The sequence below is a fragment of the Staurois parvus genome, unplaced genomic scaffold, assembly GCF_062004578.1.
Source record: "Staurois parvus isolate SC_StPar_1 unplaced genomic scaffold, SC_StPar_1.0 ptg000905l, whole genome shotgun sequence".
Classification (NCBI taxonomy): domain Eukaryota; kingdom Metazoa; phylum Chordata; class Amphibia; order Anura; family Ranidae; genus Staurois; species Staurois parvus.
Window position 1 is genome coordinate 70,548 of NW_028318701.1, and position 25,530 is coordinate 96,077.

Consider the following 25,530-nt stretch of genomic DNA (forward strand, 5'->3'; position numbering starts at 1 on the left):
ATGTCTTCCCGGCTCCAGGAAGTTGGGCTGTTGGCTGAGGCTGAGCCCCAGAACCGTAAAGACCATCCAGCTGAAGAGCTGGCAACAGGGCAGAGCGCCTCAGGCCTCTATCTAGCACCTACTGTGTCTTCCAGGGAATTGGGGCTGTTGACCCTTCTGCCCAGCAGCAGACCGAGCCCCGGAATGGTAAAGACCACCCAGCTGAAGTGCTGGCAACAAGGCAGAACATCACAGCTCTCTGCCTAGCACCTCATGTGTCTTCGTGGCTCCAGGGAGTCGGCCCCTCTCCCCAGCAGCAGATCAAACATCGAAACGGTAAAGACCTCCCAGCTGAAGTGGTGGTAATCAGACAGAGGGTCCATAACCTCTGCTCCACACCTACTCATGACAACTCTTCCCTGTGGCCAAGAATGGAGATTGTGTGGACTGACTATGTGGATTCTTTCTGCCCACATAACGCATGCCAAGACCAAGTGGAGGTCTGTGACCTGGTTATACTTTTGAGGGGGGAGAAATGTGACAAACCCAACCGGGACAGGGGCTTTTTGGGGGGACTGCAGGCTAGCCTCTTGCCTACTGACCATAGGCCCTATCATCTGAGGGGGCTCTATACTTTGTGAGGTGTGTGCCTGGTCAGACCTTTTGGAGAAGTTTTATTTGGATTCAGGTCCATATCTCCCCGAAACACACAGACTCCCGGAGAAATGGAGGACAGGATACAGATTTGGGGTCTCTGTGCCCCAACCAGCATTGACTGCTTCAACCCTCCTCCTTCCTAGACGCAGAGTAGATGTTAATATAATCAGCTCAAACAACCTGATGCTGAGGACTCCGGCTGTAATCTGTTTTGAAGGTGTGATGTGTTTACAGTTGTGTCTTTGTTGTATTGTTACTTGAGTTTATTGAGTTACCTGTTATTTCTGTCTGTTGGCTAGTCCTCCTGGAGGTTCCTACATGGTGGGATTAGTCTTGTGTCACCTTGACCTCGTTACCTAATCCATGTGGGATGTTTATCCAAAGGTGCAATAGTTGTTTTTATTGTGGGGACTGCCCCTATTTTGAATATTTTGAAGCTAGTACCATCCAGTCCTTGGGTGTGATGCCCGGCTATAATACCTTGTTCCTATGTCCCAGGGTTGAGGAAGCAGTTCTCTGACAGAAGCACCCAGGCGGGGTGCTAGGTGGTCCATCACACCACGATTGCATGCTGTAGAGTAGGTGATCACTGCTATGCCACCATCTTCTGGGCACTGCGGCTGGTGGCGTTCAGCGAGTAATGTGCCGAGCGCTGAGTCATCACATTACATCGATTGACCTGTTTAATAATTGTAACCATTTGAACAGAAAGATTTTACCACAAGACACCCCGACCTCCTGTCACAGATCAAAATCTGCCAATCAGCTCTCAGCCATGGCAAGACTACCAGGGATCCAATCAGAACAGTCAGCGAATGTCAGTCCTTCCGAATGTCTCCATTTAGAGGTGACCGATCTGTAGATAATCCCGCCCATCACCTTCATGAATTATATCTAAGTAAACAATTTCCAACCCAATAATTTTCCCTGATCAGCGCCTGATTGGCTCATCATCATTGGAGATGTCCCATGTGACCCGAAGTTAAGAAGGAATGTCTGCACAGCTTCACAGCTTGGGCTCATCCAGTATTGGGGTACAGGAAGCATTGAGACTCTCTGCAGTATTGGGGTACATGAAGAATTCAGGTACAGGTGGACTACTATTGGCTGCATTGGGGTACAGATTGGAAATAGCAGTGGGACAGACAGTGGGGTACAGGCTGGTAATGGGGTACAGACACTAGTAAGGCACATGGAGGTATAGGGTTAGTACATTATGCAGTGTGACCCCATGGAGTGTGTCATGTGACCTATGACTGCAATTCCAGGCTTGGGGTCTCTTTGTGGATACAGATCCTACAAAGGGTGGAGCAGGAAGCTCCATCTCCAGCGGTGGCGGCTGTTATGTCTTCTATATACAATCCTCGCTCTTATAATGGATCCTGGAGACATTGCCGGAAACAATGGTGACCTTTCGCCTTCAAAGCCAATTATTATCCAAACAAACCGCTTTCCCACTGCTACAATATTCTCAGATTATTCCCGTACTATATATATCCCGGGGAGGAGGATGGGGAGGACACAACATCCCGCAATGTACACACGGAGCTGAGCACCACACATCTACATCTGTGGATACAAACTGAATATACACCGGAGGTCAACATCATGGAAACCTGCCAAGTGCAGCACACGTGGGCCTACAACACAAAGACATACAATTAGATGCAGGACAACAGATCCAGCCTACACTGGCCTTCACTGTGACCATCAAGACCCATAAAGGGCATGAAATCATTGGGCTTAAAAGAGGTATACATTGAAATGACCAGAACTCTAAAACATTTCCATTGGACTGCCAATAGGCCCACCATGATGGCAGACTCGGTGTGCGTGACACCTGTGAATTCAGATGTAGCATCAGCAGAAGGAACACCTAATCCATGAACCATCTGATATCCAGGGAATCTTTTCTACTGGCATGTAGAGGGCCCTTGTAGACTCAGCACCACCATATGTAACAGCAGATATCAGGACCAGAGGGAGTCCAACACCATCTTTACTGGATGATGGTGGCATTGGTAGGTGGGGGCTCCCTGGTATTCAAAACTGTTAAATACGTCCACCATGATGGCAGTCTCGGGGTGTGTGACACCTGTGAATTCAGATGTAACATTAGCAGAAGGAACACCAATCCATGAATCATCTGATATCTAGGGGATCTTTTCTACTGGCATGGTAGAGGGTTCTTCTAGAATCAGCACCACCATATGTGACATCAGATAGCAGGACCAGAGGGAGTCCAGCACCATCTTTACTGGATGATGGTGGCATTGGTAGGTGGGAGCTCCTTGGTATTCAAAACATTAGATATATCCACCATGATGGCAGTCTCGGGGTGTGTGACACCTGTGAATTCAGATGTAGTATCAGAAGGAACAACAATCAATGAACTGAGTAATATCTGGAGGTGTTTCTCATTGGGATGGTAGAGGGCACTTTTTAGACTCAGCACCATCATATGTGACATCTGAGATCAGGGCCAGTGGGGGTCCAGCACCATATTTACTGGATGATGGTGGCATTGGTGGGTGGGGACTCCCTGGTATTCAGAATTGCCAATATGTTGACCATGATGGTAGTCTCGGGATGTGTGACACCTGGGAATTCAGATGTATCAGCAGAAGGAACACCAATCCATGAAATGAGTGATATCTAGGGCTGTTTCTCACCAGGGTAGTAGGGGGCCCTCATAGTTTCAGTACCCCCATATGTGACATCTGATATAAGGGGCCAATGGGGGTCCAGCACCATCTCTACTGGGCGATGGTGGCATCAGTAGGTTGGTATTCCATGATGGCAGTCTCAGGGCATGTGACTCCTGTGAATTCAGATCTAGTATCAGTAGAAGGAACACCAATCCATGAATCCCTTGTAGCTGCACCATCCAGTGATAACTGGGCACTTTTTAGACTCAGCACCACCATATGTGACATCTGAGTTCAGGAGCAATGGGGGTCCAGCACCATCTTTACTGGGTGATGATGGCATCAGTAGATGGGGGCTCCCTGGTAATCAGAATAGCCAATATGTTGACCATGATGGCAGTCTCGGGGGGTGTGACTCCTGCGAATTCAGATGTAGTATCAGCAGAAGGAACACCAATCCATGAATCCCTGGTAGCTGCACCATCCAGTGATAACTGGGCATTGTTTAGACTCAGCACCCCCATATGTGACATCTGAGATCAGGGCCAATGGGGGTCCAGCACCACCTACTGGATGATGGCAGCATTAGTAGTCTCTCCCGGCTCCCCTATGCCCCGAACTTGTTGGCTGTGCCTGATGCCAGAAATTTGTGGATCCTGGAGAATGATCCGGGATTTATAAAATAGACTCGTCTACTAGGAATCCTTCCTCTGAACTCTCTTCACCGGTCTTCTCTCACGCAGGGAGCGAGTGGGCGTGGCTAACCAGGTGGCAGAGGAAACAGGCAAGTCAACTTCTCCTTTTTTTTATGGAGGGTAATTCAGTTCTCTACAATGAAGTACTTCCATATATCAGTCTTCAGGCAGATCAGTCATGGTCACGGCTCCTTGGCGCTGCCATCTTCACCCGATCGTCCTCCCAGGTTCGTGGACTCCAGCTCTATGAATGGCCGGGGCCGCGATGACGTCACTCCCACGAATGTGCATGGGAGCCCTTGACTCTGAAGGTCCGGCACAAGCCCTCGGCACCGGCTGCATTTTATGGGAATATCTCCTAAATGGTGCAAGTTCAGGAGAGGTTCACTGTACCTACAGCTAAGCCTTCTAATGCATTCATTTCATTTTAAATGAAAAATCGGTCGTTCGATCGGCCGACGTTACCACCAACGGTAAAAAAAAATCGGCCAATTTTTGTCCCGTCTACGGCCGGCATTTCATTATTTCTGTCCCTGCAGAGAGTCCGCTATTATATTTGACATGAAAAAGTCTTGCGGTTACAATATATCTATTTGTATCCATTTCAGGTACAGATGTTTTTATTCAGATACAAATAGATACATTGTAACCGCAAGACTTTTCATGTCAAGTATAATAGCGGACTGGAATTCTTCTTCTTTCTCTTCTTTTTCTTCTTTTTTTTCTTCTTATTCTTCTTCCTATTTTTTTCTTTTTCTTCTTTTTCTTTTCTTCTTCTTCTTTTTTCTTCTTCTTGCAGATCACGGCTGATATGCAGATTTTTTATCGGTAAAACGATCGGCCGATTTGCCCATCATTGCCCGGAAAATCAGCCGATTTTTTTCCAACTTTACCAAAAAAAAGTGCCATAATCCCCAAAAACAGCCGACCAATTAACCCATTAAAAGTGCGAAAATTGGCTGATTTTCGCCCCATCTATGGCCGGCATTAGAGTTCTGAAGTGGACTTTACTTCTACTTTAAAGATCAAATCTCAAGAGAACTCAGACACAGGCTCACCCAAAATGGCACCCGGAATCCATGGCAGAGGACACACTAGTGCCATGCCTGGCTCCTCCTTCTTCATTGAGGAACCAAAGGCAGGTAGAGACCTCTAGTGGCGACACCAAAATCTTACTGGAGGCCTCAGATGGTCTAGGAATCCATTACAGCTCTTCGTGGTGACCAGTAGATGGACTGGAACTTGACTTACCCTGACCTGGGCTTCATCTTTCCACCCGGCATTTGGAAGGAGATGAGAACCTGGCCTGAACTTGTACGCATGGCGGCCTGTGTCATGACGCTGCTCCGGTGTGATCACAACTCCATCTAGCCATTGCACACCATGCAGCTTAGTTTTCTGATCCTCTATGCTCCCATCCACAATCAGCTGAGAGAAGGAAGAAGAAGCACTCGGCTCCGGGGAGCGGCTGCAGCTCACAGAAAAAGCACCTTGCCTGAGATTCTGTACATTCGGCTCCGTTCACACGCATGCGTTTTTTAGTGCAGAAACGCACCCCAGTCCATCCACCGCGGCTTCCTACGGAACACGTTCACATCTGGGATCATGGAGCCGCTGCGTTTTTGGAGACTCAAGCAAAAAGCAGCCTCCAGTCCATTTTGGTTCCAGTGCCTTCCAGTGCATTGTTGGTGCATTTTGGTGTGTTCCAGTGCCTTCCAGTGCATTTTTGATGCGTTTTGGCGTGTTCCAGTGCCTTCCAGTGCATTTTTGATGCGTTTTGGCGTGTTCCAGTGCCTTCCAGTGCATTTTTTGTGCATTTTGGTGCGTTTCAGTGCATTCTAGTGCATTTTTGATGCATTTTGGCATGTGCCAGTGCCTTCCAGTGCATGTTTTGTGCGTTTTGGTGTGTTCCAGTGCGTTTCTGTGCATTTTTGAAGCATTTTGGTGTGTTCCAGTGCGTTCCGGTGCATTTTTGGTGCGTTTTACCGCGTTCTAGTACAGTTCTGTGCAGGAAAAATACTGCCGGTTCTTCTTTTTTTTCCGCATCCGGAACGCACCGGAACTGCAAGTGCTGATGTGAACTATGACACTGACCACCAGATTACTGACTTTCTGTGCGTTTGGAGGCAGAAAAAAAAGCAACTGAACCGCATGGAGTGTGAACTGGCCCTTCAGGATGATGTTAGATGTCTGGTTGGAGTTCTGCTTTAACTTTGGACCACATTCAGTTTGGATAAATAGTTTTCTTTCCTTTTTTCATGTTAATATTTGATTTTTCCCTTTTTTTTTTTCTTTTCTGATAGTAACTGATAACACTGAAGAATCCGGTGACACCTGACAATCCGGTGACACCTAAAAAACACACAGACTCCTCCCACACAGTGTGGTCAGTGCAGTACCTGTGAGCCTCCAGAGTGGGGCGCTGGTGTCCTCCTCCATCTGGGTACAATGTTACTATTCTGGGCTGTTTGTTCTGTACATTGGGAGGTGATTTGTCACACAGTGACAGTCCCAGATGTGTCTATAGTTGCCGGTCCTATAACACTGCGGGTCCTTATCGCACAGTGCGGTCACCTGCAGGCTCAGCAAACACGGAATGTCAGGGGACGCGCCCTCTATTATATGTCATGGTGTGTCATAGGTCACAGGGAGCACTGCATGTCCTGCACAACCAGTATGGGGGGGGGGGGGTAAGAGTGCAGATGCACTGGGGCCAATGGGTTTGTTGGTGAGTGGTGACCCCTCATCCCGGAGAAGAGACCTGACCACCATATTGCAGGGAGCTCATGTCCTATACAATGGGGAGAGTTTGGGGGGGGGGGGGGGTAGATGCATTGGGGTTCTCAGGTTGGTCGGTGAGTGGTGACACCTCATCCTAAAAAAAAAGGGACCGGATCACCATATCTCTGGAAACTCAGTCTGTATCAAGTGTCCTATACAATCAGTATAACATAGTGATGGGTATAGAGATGGGTATAGAGATGGGTATAGTGATGGGTATAGAGATGGGCATAGTGATGGGTATAGTGATGGGTATAGAGATGGGCATAGTGATGGGTATAGAGATGGGTATAGTGATGGACATAGAGATGGGTATAGTGATGGGTATAGAGATGGGTATAGAGATGGGTATAGTGATGGGTATAGAGATGGGTATAGTGATGGGTATAGTGATGGGTATAGTGATGGGCATAGAGATGGGCATAGTGATGGGCATAGAGATGGGTATAGTGATGGGCATAGAGATGGGCATAGTGATGGGCATAGTGATGGATATAGAGATGGGTATAGAGATGGGTATAGTGATGGGCATAGTGATGGGTATAGAGATGGGTATAGAGATGGGTATAGTGATGGGCATAGTGATGGGTATAGAGATGGGTATAGTGATGGGCATAGAGATGGGTATAGTGATGGGCATAGAGATGGGTATAGTGATGGGCATAGAGATGGGCATAGTGATGGGCATAGTGATGGGCATAGTGATGGGCATAGAGATGGGTATAGTGATGGGCATAGAGATGGGCATAGTGATGGGCATAGTGATGGGCATAGTGATGGGCATAGTGATGGGCATAGAGATGGGTATAGTGATGGGCATAGAGATGGGCATAGTGATGGGCATAGTGATGGGCATAGTGATGGGCATAGTGATGGGTATAGTGATGGGCATAGAGATGGGCATAGTGATGGGTATAGTGATGGGCATAGTGATGGGTATAGTGATGGGCATAGTGATGGGTATAGTGATGGGCATAGTGATGGGCATAGAGATGGGCATAGTGATGGGCATAGTGATGGGCATAGAGATGGGTATAGTGATGGGCATAGAGATGGGTATAGTGATGGGCATAGTGATGGGCATAGTGATGGGCATAGAGATGGGTATAGTGATGGGCATAGAGATGGGTATAGTGATGGGCATAGAGATGGGTATAGTGATGGGCATAGAGATGGGCATAGTGATGGGCATAGTGATGGGTATAGAGATGGGTATAGAGATGGGCATAGTGATGGGTATAGAGATGGGCATAGAGATGGGTATAGTGATGGGCATAGAGATGGGCATAGTGATGGGCATAGTGATGGATATAGAGATGGGTAGGTGGGCTATGACTGGCAGGGGGTCACAATGATTGATTATATTGGGTAAGGAGTGTAGTGGAATCACATTTATTGATAATATTGATTGTTATGGCGTATTCCACAGACCCCGCCCCTACTCCCGGTATTCAACAGACCCCACCCCCCAGTATTCAGCTGTGATCACCCAACCAGCGTTCTGAGCACTGAGGCGGAAGCTGGTGTTCAGAGCTGTTGAGGGATCGCCTTGTCCCTCTCCCCCTCCATTATATATATATACTGTATATCAGGGGTGGACTGACAACTCATGGGGCCCCCGGGCAATAGGGGATCATGGGGCCCCTGTGTCCTTGCCCAAACTCAAAAAAGCCTATGAAAAAGGTACCAGGGGCATCTCATGGGGCCCCCTACTGATCCCGGGCCCTCGGGCAGTGCCCGAGTTTCCAAATGGTCAGTCCACCCCTGGTTTATATACACGTGTCCCCCCCTCCCCCTCTATATATATATACTGTATATACACATGTGTCCCCCCCTCTATATATATATATACTGTATATACACATGTGTCCCCCCCTCTATATATATATATACTGTATATACACATGTGTCCCCCCCTCTATATATATACTGTATATACACATGTGTCCCCCCCTCTATATATATATATATATACTGTATATACACATGTGTCCCCCCCTCTATATATATATATACTGTATATACACATGTGTCCCCCCCTCTATATATATATATATACTGTATATACACATGTGTCCCCCCCTCTATATATATATATACTGTATATACACATGTGTCCCCCCCTCTATATATATATATACTGTATATACACATGTGTCCCCTCCTCTATATATATATACTGTATATACACATGTGTCCCCCCCTCTATATATATACTGTATATACACATGTGTCCCCCCCTCTATATATATATATATACTGTATATACACATGTGTCCCCCCCTCTATATATATACTGTATATACACATGTGTCCCCCCCTCTATATATATACTGTATATACACATGTGTCCCCCCCTCTATATATATACTGTATATACACATGTGTCCCCCCCTCTATATATATACTGTATATACACATGTGTCCCCCCCTCTATATATATATATACTGTATATACACATGTGTCCCCCCCTCTATATATATACTGTATATACACATGTGTCCCCCCCTCTATATATATATATACTGTATATACACATGTGTCCCCCCCTCTATATATATATATACTGTATATACACATGTGTCCCCCCCTCTATATATATATATACTGTATATATACATGTGTCCCCCCTCTATATATATACTGTATATACACATGTGTCCCCCCCTCTATATATATATATACTGTATATATACATGTGTCCCCCCCTCTATATATATACTGTATATACACATGTGTCCCCCCCTCTATATATATATATACTGTATATACACATGTGTCCCCCCCTCTATATATATATATACTGTATATATACATGTGTCCCCCCCTCTATATATATACTGTATATACACATGTGTCCCCCCCTCTATATATATATATACTGTATATACACATGTGTCCCCCCCTCTATATATATATATACTGTATATACACATGTGTCCCCCCCTCTATATATATATATACTGTATATATACATGTGTCCCCTCCTCTATATATATACTGTATATATACATGTGTCCCCCCCTCTATATATATACTGTATATACACATGTGTCCCCCCCTCTATATATATACTGTATATACACATGTGTCCCCCCCTCTATATATATATATACTGTATATACACATGTGTCCCCCCCTCTATATATATACTGTATATACACATGTGTCCCCCCCTCTATATATATATATACTGTATATACACATGTGTCCCCCCCTCTATATATATATATACTGTATATACACATGTGTCCCCCCCTCTATATATATATATACTGTATATATACATGTGTCCCCCCCTCTATATATATACTGTATATACACGTGTGTTCCCCTCCCCCTCTATATATATATACTGTATATACACATGTGTCCCCCTCTATATATATATATATACTGTATATACACATGTGTCCCCCTCTATATATACTGTATATACACATGTGTCCCCCTCTATATATACTGTATATACCCGTGTGTCCCCTCCCCCTCTATATATATATACTGTATATACACGTGTATCCCCCTCCCCCTCTATATATATATACTGTATATACACGTGTATCCCCTCCCCCTCTATATATATACTGTATATACACATGTGTCCCCCTCTATATATACTGTATATACCCGTGTGTCCCCTCCCCCTCTATATATATATACTGTATATACACGTGTATCCCCTCCCCCTCTATATATATACTGTATATACACATGTGTCCCCCTCTATATATACTGTATATACCCGTGTGTCCCCTCCCCCTCTATATATATATACTGTATATACACGTGTATCCCCCTCCCCCTCTATATATATACTGTATATACACGTGTGTCCCCCTCTATATATATATATATACTGTATATACACGTGTATCCCCCCCTCTATATATATACTGTATATACATGTGTGTCCCCCCCTCTATATATATATATACTGTATATACATGTGTGTCCCCTCCCCCTCTATATATATACTGTATATACACGTGTGTCCCCTCCCCCTCTATATATATACTGTATATACCCGTGTGTCCCCTCCCCCTCTATATATATACTGTATATACCCGTGTGTCCCCTCCCCCTCTATATATATACTGTATATACACGTGTATCCCCCTCCCCCTCTATATATATATACTGTATATACACGTGTGTCCCCCTCTATATATACTGTATATACCCGTGTGTCCCCTCCCCCTCTATATATATATACTGTATATACACGTGTATCCCCCTCCCCCTCTATATATATACTGTATATACACGTGTGTCCCCCTCTATATATATATATATACTGTATATACACGTGTATCCCCCTCCCCCTCTATATATATACTGTATATACATGTGTGTCCCCCCCTCTATATATATATATACTGTATATACACGTGTATCCCCCTCCCCCTCTATATATATACTGTATATACATGTGTGTCCCCCTCTCTATATATATATATATATATACTGTATATACACGTGTGTCCCCTCCCCCTCTATATATATACTGTATATACCCGTGTGTCCCCTCCCCCTCTATATATATACTGTATATACCCGTGTGTCCCCTCCCCCTCTATATATATACTGTATATACCCGTGTGTCCCCTCCCCCTCTATATATATACTGTATATACCCGTGTGTCCCCTCCCCCTCTATATATATACTGTATATACACGTGTGTCCCCTCCCCCTCTATATATATATACTGTGTATACCCGTGTGTCCCCTCCCCCTCTATATATATACTGTATATACCCGTGTGTCCCCTCCCCCTCTATATATATACTGTATATACCCGTGTGTCCCCTCCCCTCTCTATATATACTGTGTATACATGTGTGTGGTGTACATCCCGTGTGGATCGGGGAGTGCTGTGTGTGGCCGGGGAGGCCGCGATGGAAATATATCCGACTCTGAAATTCCTCCATTTCCATAATTGGAGCGCGGGTGACAACCGACACGTTCCATGTGGATTCCTCGTCCATTCAGCCGGTGTCACCGCGTCATGTTTGGTAAAGGAAATGTGAGGAATGTGCAATACGGGGCGCATGTCAGACACTAAATCCTCCAATGTATACAGTCCCAGCATGGACCCCTCTGGATAATGTACACAGAGCTGGCAACCAGCCGGGGACAATGTATACATGGATGGAGAGGAGAGGAGAGGAGAGGAGAGGAGGGGAGAGGAGAGGAGAGGAAGAGGAGAGGAGATACATGAGACTAAAGGACAGGAGAGAAAGAGGAGAGGATGGGAAGAGGAGAGGAAGAGGAGAGGAGGGGAAGAGGATAGGAGGGGAAGAGGAGATACATGAGACTAGAGGAGAGGAGAGGAGAGGGGGGGAAGAGGATAGGAGGGGAAGAGGAGATACATGAGACTAGAGGAGAGGAGAGGAGAGGAAGAGGAGAGGAGGGGAAGAGGAGAGGAAGAGGAGAGGAGAGGAGGGGAAGAGGATAGGAGGGGAAGAGGAGATACATGAGACTAGAGGAGAGGAGAGGAGAGGAAGAGGAGATGAGGGGAAGAGGAGATACATGAGACTAGAGGAGAGGAGAGGAAGAGGAGAGGAGGGAAAGAGGAGATACATGAGACTAGATGAGAGGAGGGGAAGAGGAGAGGAAGAGGAGAGGAGAGGAGAGGAGGGGAAGAGGATAGGAGGGGAAGAGGAGATACATGAGACTAGAGGAGAGGAGAGGAAGAGGAGAGGAGGGGAAGAGGAGAGGAAGAGGAGAGGAGAGGAGGGGAAGAGGATAGGAGGGGAAGAGGAGATACATGAGACTAGAGGAGAGGAAGAGGAGAGGAGGGGAAGAGGAGGTACATGAGACTAGAGGAGAGGAGAGGAGAGGAAGAGGAGAGGAGGGGAAGAGGAGATACATGAGACTAGAGGAGAGGGGGGGAAGAGGAGAGGAAGAGGAGAGGAGAGGAGGGGAAGAGGAGAGGAAGAGGAGATACATGAGACTAGAGGAGAGGAGAGGAAGAGAGGAAGAGCAGAGGAGGGGAAGAGGAGGGGGAGAGGAGGGGAAGAGGAGGGGGAGAGTAGAGGAAGAGGAGAGGAGGGGAAGAGAAGGGGAAGAGGAGAGGAAGAGGAGAGGAAGAGGAGAGAAGAGGAGAGGAGGGGAAGAGGAGATACATGACACTAGAGGAGAGGAGAGGAAGAGGGGAAGAGGAGAGGAAGAGCAGAGGAGGGGAAGAGGAGGGGAAGAGGAGGGGAAGAGGAGAGGAAGAGGAGAGGAGGGGAAGAGGAGAGGAGAGGGAGAGGAGATACATGAGACTAGAGGAGAGGAGAGGAAGAGGAGAGGAGGGGAAGAGGAGATACATGAGACTAGATGAGAGGAGGGGAAGAGGAGAGGAAGAGGAGAGGAGAGGAGAGGAGAGGAGGGGAAGAGGATAGGAGGGGAAGAGGAGATACATGAGGACTAGAGGAGAGGAGAGGAAGAGGAGAGGAGGGGAAGAGGAGAGGAAGAGGAGAGGAGAGGAGGGGAAGAGGATAGGAGGGGAAGAGGAGATACATGAGACTAGAGGAGAGGAAGAGGAGAGGAGGGGAAGAGGAGATACATGAGACTAGAGGAGAGGAGAGGAGAGGAAGAGGAGAGGAGGGGAAGAGGAGATACATGAGACTAGAGGAGAGGAGGGGAAGAGGAGAGGAAGAGGAGAGGAGAGGAGGGGAAGAGGAGAGGAAGAGGAGATACATGAGACTAGAGGAGAGGAGAGGAAGAGCAGAGGAGGGGAAGAGGAGGGGGAGAGGAGGGGAAGAGGAGGGGGAGAGTAGAGGAAGAGGAGAGGAGGGGAAGAGAAGGGGAAGAGGAGAGGAAGAGGAGAGGAAGAGGAGAGAAGAGGAGAGGAGGGGAAGAGGAGATACATGAGACTAGAGGAGAGGAGAGGAAGAGGGGAAGAGGAGAGGAAGAGCAGAGGAGGGGAAGAGGAGGGGAAGAGGAGGGGAAGAGGAGAGGAAGAGGAGAGGAGGGGAAGAGGAGAGGAGAGGGGAGAGGAGATACATGAGACTAGAGGAGAGGAGAGGAAGAGGAGAGGAGGGGAAGTGGAGAGGAAGAGGAGAGGAGGGGAAGAAGAGATACATGAGACTAGAGGAGAGGAAGAGGAGGGGAAGAGTAGAGGAAGAGGAGAGGAGGGGAAGAGGAGAGGAGGGAAAGAGGAGGGGAAGAGGAGAGGAAGAGGAGAGGAAGAGGAGGGGAAGAGGAGAGGAAGAGGAGATACATGAGACTAGAGGAGAGGAAGAGGGGAAGAGGAGAGGAAAAGCAGAGGAGGGGAAGCAGAGAGGAGGGGAAGAGGAAGGAGATACATGAGACTAGAGGAGAGGGAGAGGAGATACATGAGACTAGAGGAGGAAAGGAGAGGGAGAGGAAGAAGAGGAGGGCAAGAGGAGAGGAAGAGGAGAGGAGATACATGAGACTAGAGGAGAGGAGAGGAAGAAGAGAGGAGGGGAAGAGGAGAGGAAGAGGAGAGGAGGGGAAGAGGAGAGGAAGAGGAGAGGATAGGAGGGGAAGAGGAGATACATGAGACTAGAGGAGAGGAGAGGAGAGGAAGAGGAGAGGAGGGGAAGAGGAGATACATGAGACTAGAGAGGAGGGGAAGAGGAGAGGAGAGGAGAGGAGGGGAAGAGGAGAGGAAGAGGAGATACATGAGACTAGAGGAGAGGAGAGGAAGAGAGGAAGAGCAGAGGAGGGGGAGAGGAGGTGAAGAGGAGGGGGAGAGTAGAGGAAGAGGAGAGGAGGGGAAGAGGAGAGGAAGAGGAGAGGAAGAGGAGAGAAGAGGAGAGGAGGGGAAGAGGAGATACATGAGACTAGAGGAGAGGAGAGGAAGAGCAGAGGAGGGGAAGAGGAGGGGGAGAGGAAGAGGAGAGGAAGAGGAGGGGAAGAGGAGAGGAAGAGGAGAGGAGGGGAAGAGGAGGGGAAGAGGAGAGGGAGAGGAGATACATGAGACTAGAGGAGAGGAGAGGAAGAGGAGAGGAGGGGAAGAGGAGAGGAAGAGGAGAGGAGGGGAAGAAGAGATACATGAGACTAGAGGAGAGGAAGAGGAGGGGAAGAGTAGAGGAAGAGGAGAGGAGGGGAAGAGGAGAGGAGGGAAAGAGGAGGGGAAGAGGAGAGGAGGGGAAGAGGAGAGGAAGAGAAGAGGAGGGGAAGAGGAGAGGAAGAGGAGATACATGAGACTAGAGGAGAGGAAGAGGGGAAGAGGAGAGGAAAAGCAGAGGAGGGGAAGAGGAAAGGAAGAGCAGAGGAGGGAAGAGGAGGGGAAGAGGAAAGGAGATACATGAGACTAGAGGAGAGGGAGAGGAGATACATGAGACTAGAGGAGGAAAGGAGAGGGAGAGGAAGAGGAAGAGGAGGGCAAGAGGAGAGGAAGAGGAGAGGAGATACATGAGACTAGAGGAGAGGAGAGGAAGAGGAGAGGAGGGGAAAAGGAGGTGAAAGGGAGAGGAAGAGGAAAGGAAGAGGAGAGGAGGGGAGAGGGAGAGGAGATACATGAGACTACAGGAGAGGGAGGGGAGGAGAGAGGAGGGGAAGAGGAGGGGAAGAGGAGAGGAAGAGGAGGGGAAGAGGAGAGGAAGAGGAGATACATGAGACTAGAGGAGAGGAGAGGAAGAGGAAGAGGAGAGGAAGAGGAGAGGAGGGGAAGAGGAGAGGAAGAGGAGAAACAGAGACTAGAGGAGAGGAGAGGAAGAGGAGAGGAGGGGTAGAGGAGAGGAAGAGGAGAGGAGATACATGAGACTACAGGAGAGGAGAGGGAGGGAGAGGAGAGGAAGAGGAGGGGAAGAGGAGAGGGAGAGGAGGGGAAGAGGAGGGGAAGAGGAGAGGAAGAGGAGAGGAGATACATGAGACTAGAGGAGAGGAGAGGAAGAGGAAGAGGAGAGGAAGAGGAGAGGAGGGGAAGAGCAGAGGAAGAGGAGAGGAGAAACATGAGACTAGACGAGAGGAGAGGAGGGAAAGAGGAGATGAAGAGGAGAGGAGGGGAAGAGGAGAGGAAGAGGAGATACATGAGACTAGTGGAGAGGAGAGGAAGAGGGGAAGAGGAGAGGAAGAGCAGAGGAGGGGAAGAGGAGAGGAGGGAAAGAGGAGGGGAAGAGGAGAGGAAGAGGAGAGGAGGGGAAGAGGAGAGGAAGAGGAAAGGAGATACATGAGACTAGAGGAGAGGGAGAGGGAGAGGAGATACATGAGACTAGAGGAGGAGAGGGAGAGGAAGGGAAGAGGAGAGGAGGGAAAGAGGAGGAAGAGGAGATACATGAGACTAGAGGAGAGGAGAGGAAGAGGAAAGGAGGGGAAAGGGAGAGGAAGAGGAGAGGAAGAGGAGAGGAGGGAGAGGAGATACATGAGCATAGAGAGAATAGAGGAGAGGAAGAGGAGAGGAAGAGGAGAGGAGATACATGAGACTACAGGAGAGGAGAGGGAGGAGGGAGAGGAGGGGGAGAGGAGGGGAGAGGAGGGGAAGCGGAGAGGAAGAGGAGAGGAGGGGAAGAGGAGAGGAAGAGGAGAGGAGATACATGAGGCAAGAGGAAGAGGAGAGGAGGGAAGAGGAGAGGAAGAGGAAGAGGAGAGAGATACATGAGACTAGAGGAGAGGAGAGGAAGAGGAAGATAAGAGGAGAGGAAGAGGAGAGGAGATACATGAGACTAGAGGAGAGGAGAGGAAGAGGGAGAGGAAGAAGAGGAAGAGGAGAGGAAGGGAAGAGGAGAGGATGGGAAGAGGAGAGGAAGAGGAGAGGAGAAACATGAGACTAGAGGAGAGGAGAGGAAGAGGAGAGGAGGGGAAGAGAAGGGGAAGAGGAGAGGAAGAGGAGAGGAGATACATGAGACTATAGGAGGAGAGGGAGAGGAAGAGGAAGAGGAGAGGAGGGGAAGAGGAGAGGAAGAGGAGAGGAGATGCATGAGACTAGAGGAAGAGGAGAGGAGGGGAAGAGGAGAGGAAGAGGAGAGGAGATACATGAGACTAGAGGAGAGGAGAGGAGAAGAAGAGGAGAGGAGATACACGAGGAGAGGAGATACATGAGGAGATACATGAGGAGAGGAGATGCACGAGGAGAGGAGAGGGAGAGGGAGAGGGAGAGGAGATACATCAGAGGGGAAGCGATACATGAGGAGAGGAGAAGGGAGGAGATACACGAGGAGAGGAGATACACGAGGAGAAGAGAGGGAAAGGAAAAACAGAGAGGAGAGGGGAGAAGACAGTACAGGAGAGGAGAAGGGAAGGAAGAGAGAGAAGAGAGAGGAGAAGTAGAGAAGAGGGAGAGGAAAAGAGAGAACAGGAGGAGAGAGAAGAAGAGAGGATTGTGGAGAGAGGAGAGGAGATACACAGAGAGAGGGAGAAGAGAGGAGAGAGAGAGAGAGGAGGAGGAAATGGGAGAGGAGAGAAGTGAAACGGTAGAGAGAGAGGAAGGAAAAGGAGGAGAGGAGAGGATGGGAGAGAGGAAGAGAGAGGAGAGAAAAGGAGGGGAGGAGAGGGAAATCTTCTAACACTCTCGGCTGACAAAATTCGACCAGTAGGGGGCCCTCTATGAAGGAGACTTCTGCTCTTTAGAGTCTATGGTGGATCTGGTTTGGAAGGTCGGAAGGACCTCCAGCTGCGCAGTGAAGGGACACCTTTCTCCGGGGTGGTATGACAACCACTATGTGTCAGCTTCCTTCAGGTTGTCAGGGAGCCGGCCTCCCGCTGGCCTTCTAACATCCAGTGATTCATCTCTGCCTGGAACATTCTGCTGTCAGCCAGGGACACCCCAAAATTCATTCCAGGCATTTTAGGATTGAGATGGGTTTTATGGAGGACCTTATGAAGAAAAGGCCAGGAAAGAGGGACAAGTGTGCTTCCCCCAAACCATACTAGGTCACATGTCCTAAACATAGGCAGGGCACCTCACCAGTGGGGACCACCAGGCAAAGCCCCCATGTTGATGAAGACACAAGGCACCTTCCACCCCAAACCCTGGACAGGAGGCTGTGAAGGTCTGGGGGTGGGGGGCCTGAAGAATTTTGAATGTCTGCTTTAATAATAAGGGGGTACTCATTCTGATAAGTCCCACACTCTCAGACTACCAGGACCCCACCCCCACAGACCACCAGAACCCCGCACCCTCAGACCACCAAGACCCCACCCCCTCAGACCACCAGAACCCCGCATCCTCAGACCATCAAGACCCCACCCCCTCAGACCACCAGAACCCCACACCCTCAGACCACCAGAACCCCTCACCCTGAGAACCACCAATACCCCTCACCCTCAGACCACCAGAACCCCACACCCTCAGACCACCAAGACCCTGCACCCAAAGACCACCAGGACCCCGCACCCTCAGACCACCAGGACCCCGCACCCTCAGACCACCAGGACCCCACACCCTCAGACCACCAGGACCCCACGCCCTTGTTCTTTCAGCTGTCATCCGCTGGAGCTTCATCAGGATCAAATGTGTCAGCAATTGGCTACCACCCCCCTGACCCCCACAACCACCGGTCAGGGTTGTTGGGAAGAGGTCCTTGTCCTCCTAAAACTAGCATGAAAGATGGACACGTAACGGGTGATGGGAAACCAGCTTTGGGTTCGGCAAGAAGTTCTTCTGCCTAACCTGCTGATAACATTCACCCCAGAGCCATAGAAATGTCCAATGATGGATCTACACCCAGAATATGGCAGGATGTCCTCTACAACAGGGACATCTAGTGGTGAGTAATGTGTAGTGCAGTGCAGTCTCCTACAGCATTACCAAAGTCTCTGACCCTCTGCTACAGTATGTCCGCAGTCTCTGGTCATCTCCTGTACCGTGTCCGCAGTCTCTGGTCATCTCCTGTACCGTGTCCGCAGTCTCTGGTCATCTCCTGTACCGTGTCCGCAGTCTCTGGTCATCTCCTGTACCGTGTCTGCAGTCTCTGGTCATCTCCTGTACTATGTCCGCAGTCTCCGGTCATCTCCTGTACCATGTCCGCAGTCTCTGGTCATCCCCTGTACTGTGTCCGCAGTCTCTGGTCATCTCCTGTACTATGTCCGCAGTCTCTGGTCATCTCCTGTACTGTGTCCGCAGTCTGTGGTCATCTCCTGTACTGTGTCCGCAGTCTGTGGTCATCTCCTGTACCGTGTCCGCAGTCTCTGGTCATCTCCTGTACTATGTCCGCAGTCTCTGGTCATCTCCTGTACTATGTCCGCAGTCTCTGGTCATCTCCTGTACTGTGTCCGCAGTCTCTGGTCATCTCCTGTACTATGTCCGCAGTCTCTGGTCATCTCCTGTACTATGTCCGCAGTCTCTGGTCATCTCCTGTACTGTGTCTGCAGTCTCTGGTCATCTCCTGTACTATGTCCGCAGTCTCTGGTCATCTCCTGGACTATGTCCGCAGTCTCTGGTCATCTCCTGGACTATGTCCGCAGTCTCTGGTCATCTCCTGTAGTATGCCCCCTTCGCCCCCCTACAGAGTGTACTGCCTTACATTCTACCTACACCCATACTGTAGAATGATATCCTGTACAAGGGGGACATCTAGTGGTCAGCAGAACACAATGCACCACAATCCACCTCCAGGCATATCATGGTGTCTTCTCCTGCACAGTGAGGACATCTAACAAACCTTCAGAAACTACTTACCATGAGGGCCAGATTCAGCACACAGAAGACTCATCCATCCCAACAGGAATCCTGAGAATGCTGAACTCCATTAGATTTTCCATTAGAACCCCATTGGACCTTCTAAGAAGCAAAACAAGCCTACTTTGTCACTCTCATCAATAGCTTGTCATCCAGTCCTCGTCGTCTCTTCTCTACTTTCTCCACCTCCACCCAGCACCGCACTCACCTCCACCCAGCACCTCCACCCAGCACCTTACTCACCTCCACCCAGCACCTCACTCACTTCCACCCAGCACCGCACTGACCTCCACCCAGCACCTCACTCACCTCCACCCAGCACCTCCACCCAGTACCTCCACCTCCACCCAGCACCTCACTCACCTCCACCCAGCACCTCCACCTCCACCCAGCACCTCACTCACCTCCACCCAGCACCTCACGCACCTCCACCTCCACCCCCACCCAACACCTCACTCACTGCTCACGAGATTGCAAATCATTTCCAAAACAAGATTGACGCAATTCGTAGGGACATCTCCACTGCACAGACATCCATCCCACTTAGCATTCCTCATACTAAACCTCCCTCAACACTTTCCTCTTCTGACCTTCTACTACTGAAGAGGTCACTAAGGTTTTCTCAGAAGCCCGTCTCACTACCTGCCCCCTGGATCCTGTCCCCTCACAACTACTACGGTCACCCTCTTCTTCCATCCTACGCTCCCTCACTCACATCTTCAATCTCTCCCTCTCTACTGGTGCCTTCCCCTCCCCTCTAAAGCACATCACTCCCATACTTAACAAGCCCTCCCTGGACCCCACCAACCTGAACAACTTAAGACCCATCTCCCTGCTGCCATTTACCTCTAAACTCCTAGAACGCTTAGTCCACAATCGCCTGATCTCCCACCTCACCGACAACAACCTTCTTCACCCTTTACAGTCTGGCTTTCGCTCACTACACTCCACTGACACTGCCCTACTAAACCTCACTAATGATCTACTAACAGCTAAAACCAATGGCCACTACTCTGTACTCCTCCCGACCAATGGCCGCTACTCCGTACTCCTCCCGACCAATGGCCACTACTCTGTACTCATCCCAACCAATGGCCACTACTCCGTACTCATCCCAACCAATGGCCACTACTCTGAACTCATCCCAACCAATGGCCACTACTCCGTACTCCTCCCAACCAATGGCCACTACTCTGTACTCATCCCAACCAATGGCCACTACTCCGTACTCATCCCAACCAATGGCCACTACTCTGTACTCCTCCCAACCAATGGCCACTACTCCGTACTCATCCCAACCAATGGCCACTACTCTGTACTCATCCCAACCAATGGCCACTACTCTGTACTCATCCCAACCAATGGCCACTACTCCGTACTCATCCCAACCAATGGCCACTACTCCGTACTCCTCCCAACCAATGGCCACTACTCTGTACTCATCCCAACCAATGGCCACTACTCTGTACTCATCCCAACCAATGGCCACTACTCTGTACTCATCCCAACCAATGGCCACTACTCTGTACTCATCCCAACCAATGGCCACTACTCCGTACTCATCCCAACCAATGGCCACTACTCCGTACTCCTCCCAACCAACGGTCACTACTCCGTACTCATCCCAACCAACGGCCACTACTCCGTACTCATCCCAACCAACGGCCACTACTCCGTACTCATCCCAACCAACGGCCACTACTCCGTACTCATCCCAACCAACGGCCACTACTCCGTACTCATCCCAACCAATGGCCGCTACTCCGTACTCATCCCGACCAACGGCCGCTACTCCGTACTCATCCCGACCAACGGCCGCTACTCCGTACTCATCCCGACCAATGGCCGCTACTCCGTACTCATCCCGACCAATGGCCGCTACTTCGTACTCATCCCGACCAATGGCCGCTACTCCGTACTCATCCCGACCAATGGCCGCTACTCCGTACTCATCCCGACCAATGGCCGCTACTCCGTACTCATCCCGACCAATGGCCGCTACTCCGTACTCCTCCCAACCAATGGCCGCTACTCTGTACTCATCCCAACCAATGGCCGCTACTCCGCACTCCTCCCAACCAATGGCCGCTACTCCGTACCCATCCCAACCAATGGCCACAACTCCGTACTCCTCCCAACCAATGGTCACTACTCCGTACTAATCCCAACCAATGGCCACTACTCCGTACTCATCCCAACCAATGGTCACTACTCCGTACTCATCCCAACCAATGGCCACTACTCCGTACTCATCCCAACCAATGGCCTCTACTCCGTACCCATCCCAACCAATGGCCACTACTCCGTACTCATCCCAACCAATGGCCACTACTCCGTACCCATCCCAACCAATGGCCACTACTCTGTACTCATCCCAACCAATGGCCACTACTCTGTACTCATCCCAACCAATGGCCACTACTCTGTACTCATCCCAACCAATGGCCACTACTCCGTACTCCTCCCAACCAACGGTCACTACTCCGTACTCATCCCAACCAACGGCCACTACTCCGTACTCATCCCAACCAACGGCCACTACTCCGTACTCATCCCAACCAACGGCCACTACTCCGTACTCATCCCAACCAACGGCCACTACTCCGTACTCATCCCGACCAATGGCCGCTACTCCGTACTCATCCCGACCAACGGCCGCTACTCCGTACTCATCCCGACCAATGGCCGCTACTCCGTACTCATCCCGACCAATGGCCGCTACTCCGTACTCATCCCGACCAATGGCCGCTACTCCGTACTCATCCCGACCAATGGCCGCTACTCCGTACTCATCCCGACCAATGGCCGCTACTCCGTACTCATCCCGACCAATGGCCGCTACTCCGTACTCCTCCCAACCAATGGCCGCTACTCTGTACTCATCCCAACCAATGGCCGCTACTCCGCACTCCTCCCAACCAATGGCCGCTACTCCGTACCCATCCCAACCAATGGCCACAACTCCGTACTCCTCCCAACCAATGGTCACTACTCCGTACTAATCCCAACCAATGGCCACTACTCCGTACTCATCCCAACCAATGGTCACTACTCCGTACTCATCCCAACCAATGGCCACTACTCCGTACTCATCCCAACCAATGGCCTCTACTCCGTACCCATCCCAACCAATGGCCACTACTCCGTACTCATCCCAACCAATGGCCACTACTCCGTACCCATCCCAACCAATGGCCACAACTCCGTACTCATCCCAACCAATGGCCACTACTCCGTACTCATCCCAACCAATGGTCACTACTCCGTACTCAGACTGATGTGACTGGGGGGAGAGGACATTAGAGTGTAAGCTCTTCTGGTACAAAGACTGATGTGACTGGCTCAGTGATCTCTGTACAGCGCTGCGGTATATGTCAGAGCTATATCAATGTATAATAACATAATGTCAAACTCTAGGATAAAAGTCTTTTGTAATAAATCCCAATATCCAAGCAGATAATAATTCTCCATAAATAACATCCTCTGTAAATAGTTGACGGAAGGTCACACAAGTTGTCAGTCAGAAGGTACAGTATTGACATTCCTTCTCCATAGTGTCTGGAATGTTCTGCATACTTCTACAATAAAGTTGTGTCAAAGTCATGAAATATTTACTTTTTGGGTGTTTTTGTACCTTCTTACCTTTAATGACAAGTCCTTGCGGAATTACAACGATGCCAGAATTTGAGCTTGGCCATGCCCCCTCCCTCCTCCTGAGAATTACTGTTGGTCAGGATGGCTGTCTGTCATAATGATAGACCAATAGTGAAGGCCTGGAGGTGGAAGGGGGCAGACCAGGCACAACCTTAAAAAAAAAAGGGATAGAAATATGAAATTTGGGTAAATCCAATTTAGATTTCTTTGCATGCATATTGACAGGCTGTTCTTCCTTCTTCTCTTCCAGCCATAGTCATTGGATAGCTCCAGGACACCATTGTTTCCTAGATGTGGGTTCTACACAAGTTACTTCTTTATCGGCTATCATCCTCTATTAGGATAATTCAGGAGATGAGAACACAAAAACTTCCCATTGCCACAGACACCATCACATCTCTGGATAATCGAACATTTATCATTTCTCCATATTATGAGCCTAGACTTGGCCAATCAGTCCAGGTCATCATCATCATCCATGTGTCTTTGGAGGAACTCTACCGTATCTTCCATTGTTCTCTTACCAGTCAATCTCTGTTACGGCAGAAATAGATCTTCATAGAGACAGATATGGGTTCCATTATGGAACTGCTGATCTCCTATGAGCAGAACCTTGGGGTGTGATTATATGTCTTATGTGTCTTTCTCTTCAAACAACTCCACAAGCATGGATCAGAACCTTCTCTTTGACATCAGAAACCCTCCACCACAACCAATCGTCTGCATTTCAACTTTGAATGGAAACTACAACAATGTCCTCCAGATGATCCAGAGGACTGAGAATTACAAGATTCTGGGGGCCTCTAGAGTCACTATTTATAGCACCAGCTATTCCCAGGATGTAGATAAGGTGTTACGTCATTACATGGATGAAGGAACTCTAGAGGTGGCATCATGGCCAATAGACCGCCATCTTCATATATCAAATGAATGGCAGCATTCCAAAGGACTCGCAGCTGAGATTGGTTATATTGGGCAAATTGCAGAGCTAAATAATAGTCAATACAGGAACATGTACAAAAGTAAATTTGTTTTCCTCACTGACATTGATGAATTTGTTCTTTCGAATGTAGGCTGGGACTGGTCTTCATCGATGAAGAGTCTCCAGAAACAATTCCCATGTTTCTTCCTCTTTGAGAATCACGTCTTCTCCACATCAGTCTACAGATCTGGATTTGGCCAGTGGCCCTTTGTTCCCAGGGTCACTATTCTCTGCTATATCTTCTGAGAACCTATTAACTTGAATGTCTTCAAAGATCAAAAAATGATTGTGAACCCAAGGGAAATATTACAGACCTCCATCCACTCAGCTCAGAAACACAGAGGAAATTAGAAGAATATATAGCACAAGCTGTGGCCATTCTCTTCCACTGTACATATAAACGAAGGAATGACACTGCAGATGACCTCATTCCAGAAGATACACTAGGACCTTGGTGCCCAATGTACGTAACGGGATTCTGAGACTTTTCCCTCAGCAACCACAACCTTTTCCATTGTTTCATCTTCATATAAAGAAGTATGAACATCAGTGAAGACCAGATCTACTCAGCTGGTCAGGACAAGTTTATTTTATGGACAATATTTAGCTTGAGTGAGAATAGAGACCCAATAATGGTCAGACCTTAAAAAAACACACACTATCTCTCTCAAGCTCCTTCTAACTGGTTCTATGGCATGTCATATTAAAATTTCCGTCAGAAATGCAAAACCGTCAAGAGATGTACACAGCCAGAAATCCCACCGAACTCCTGAAACAAAAACCAGAGCAGTTGGTGGCAAGCCTAAAGTTGAGCTTTCAAAGGTCCCTTTGATTGTACCCCATTGCCTGGAGCTTGCATTTTATCACTTTCATGATGGAATTTAAATACTGTAGAATTTATTGATCCAGTATCCATTAGGCACAGCCAATGATCCTTAAGGCTGAGACTATCTTGGAGCCTGGGTGGACTGTAGTCGTGATCTCCTTCGGTGAGAACGCTATGGAACAGGGCTCAAAATGATGAGCTGAGAAATGGAAAGGCATGGTATGACAGATTGGAGTAAGGTGCCCCTCTATACAAGAAATGGGGGGATGGTGACATGGGTAGGTAGGTGCCTGGAGTTTGCATGTTCTCCCTGTGCCTATGTGTGTTTTCTTTGGGTACTCCGATTTTCTCCCACACTCCAAAGACATGCTGGTAGATTAATTGGCTCCTATCTAAACTGACCCTAGTATCAGGACCAGATTAGCGGGTGAGCTAGAGACCTGCAGGCAGATCATCCGTCCCCAGCCTCCTGTTGGCAGAGCGACTAAATGGAGTTGTGTGCATCACCACAGCCACAGTGGAATTCCAAGGTGCTAGGCGAGGCGCCCCATGCTGGTTGCAGGTTCTCCAGGAGCCTTCCAGGATATTCTGAACCCCTTGAGCCGTGGTGTCATCAGGAATGGTGAGTGGGCAGGAGTACACTATGTACACTCCTCACTGAGGGGGTCTGCATGCAGACCCCTTCTACCCCACGTCTTCTCAGAAATCAGAAATCTTCACCAGGAATCATTG

The 25,530-nt window shown here is 49.0% G+C and overlaps 1 pseudogene; it reads left to right on the forward strand.

The window, feature by feature from the left end:
* Positions 1-24,557, forward strand: LOC149442164 (uncharacterized; annotated as a pseudogene).
* Positions 24,558-25,530: the final 973 nt, after the last annotated feature.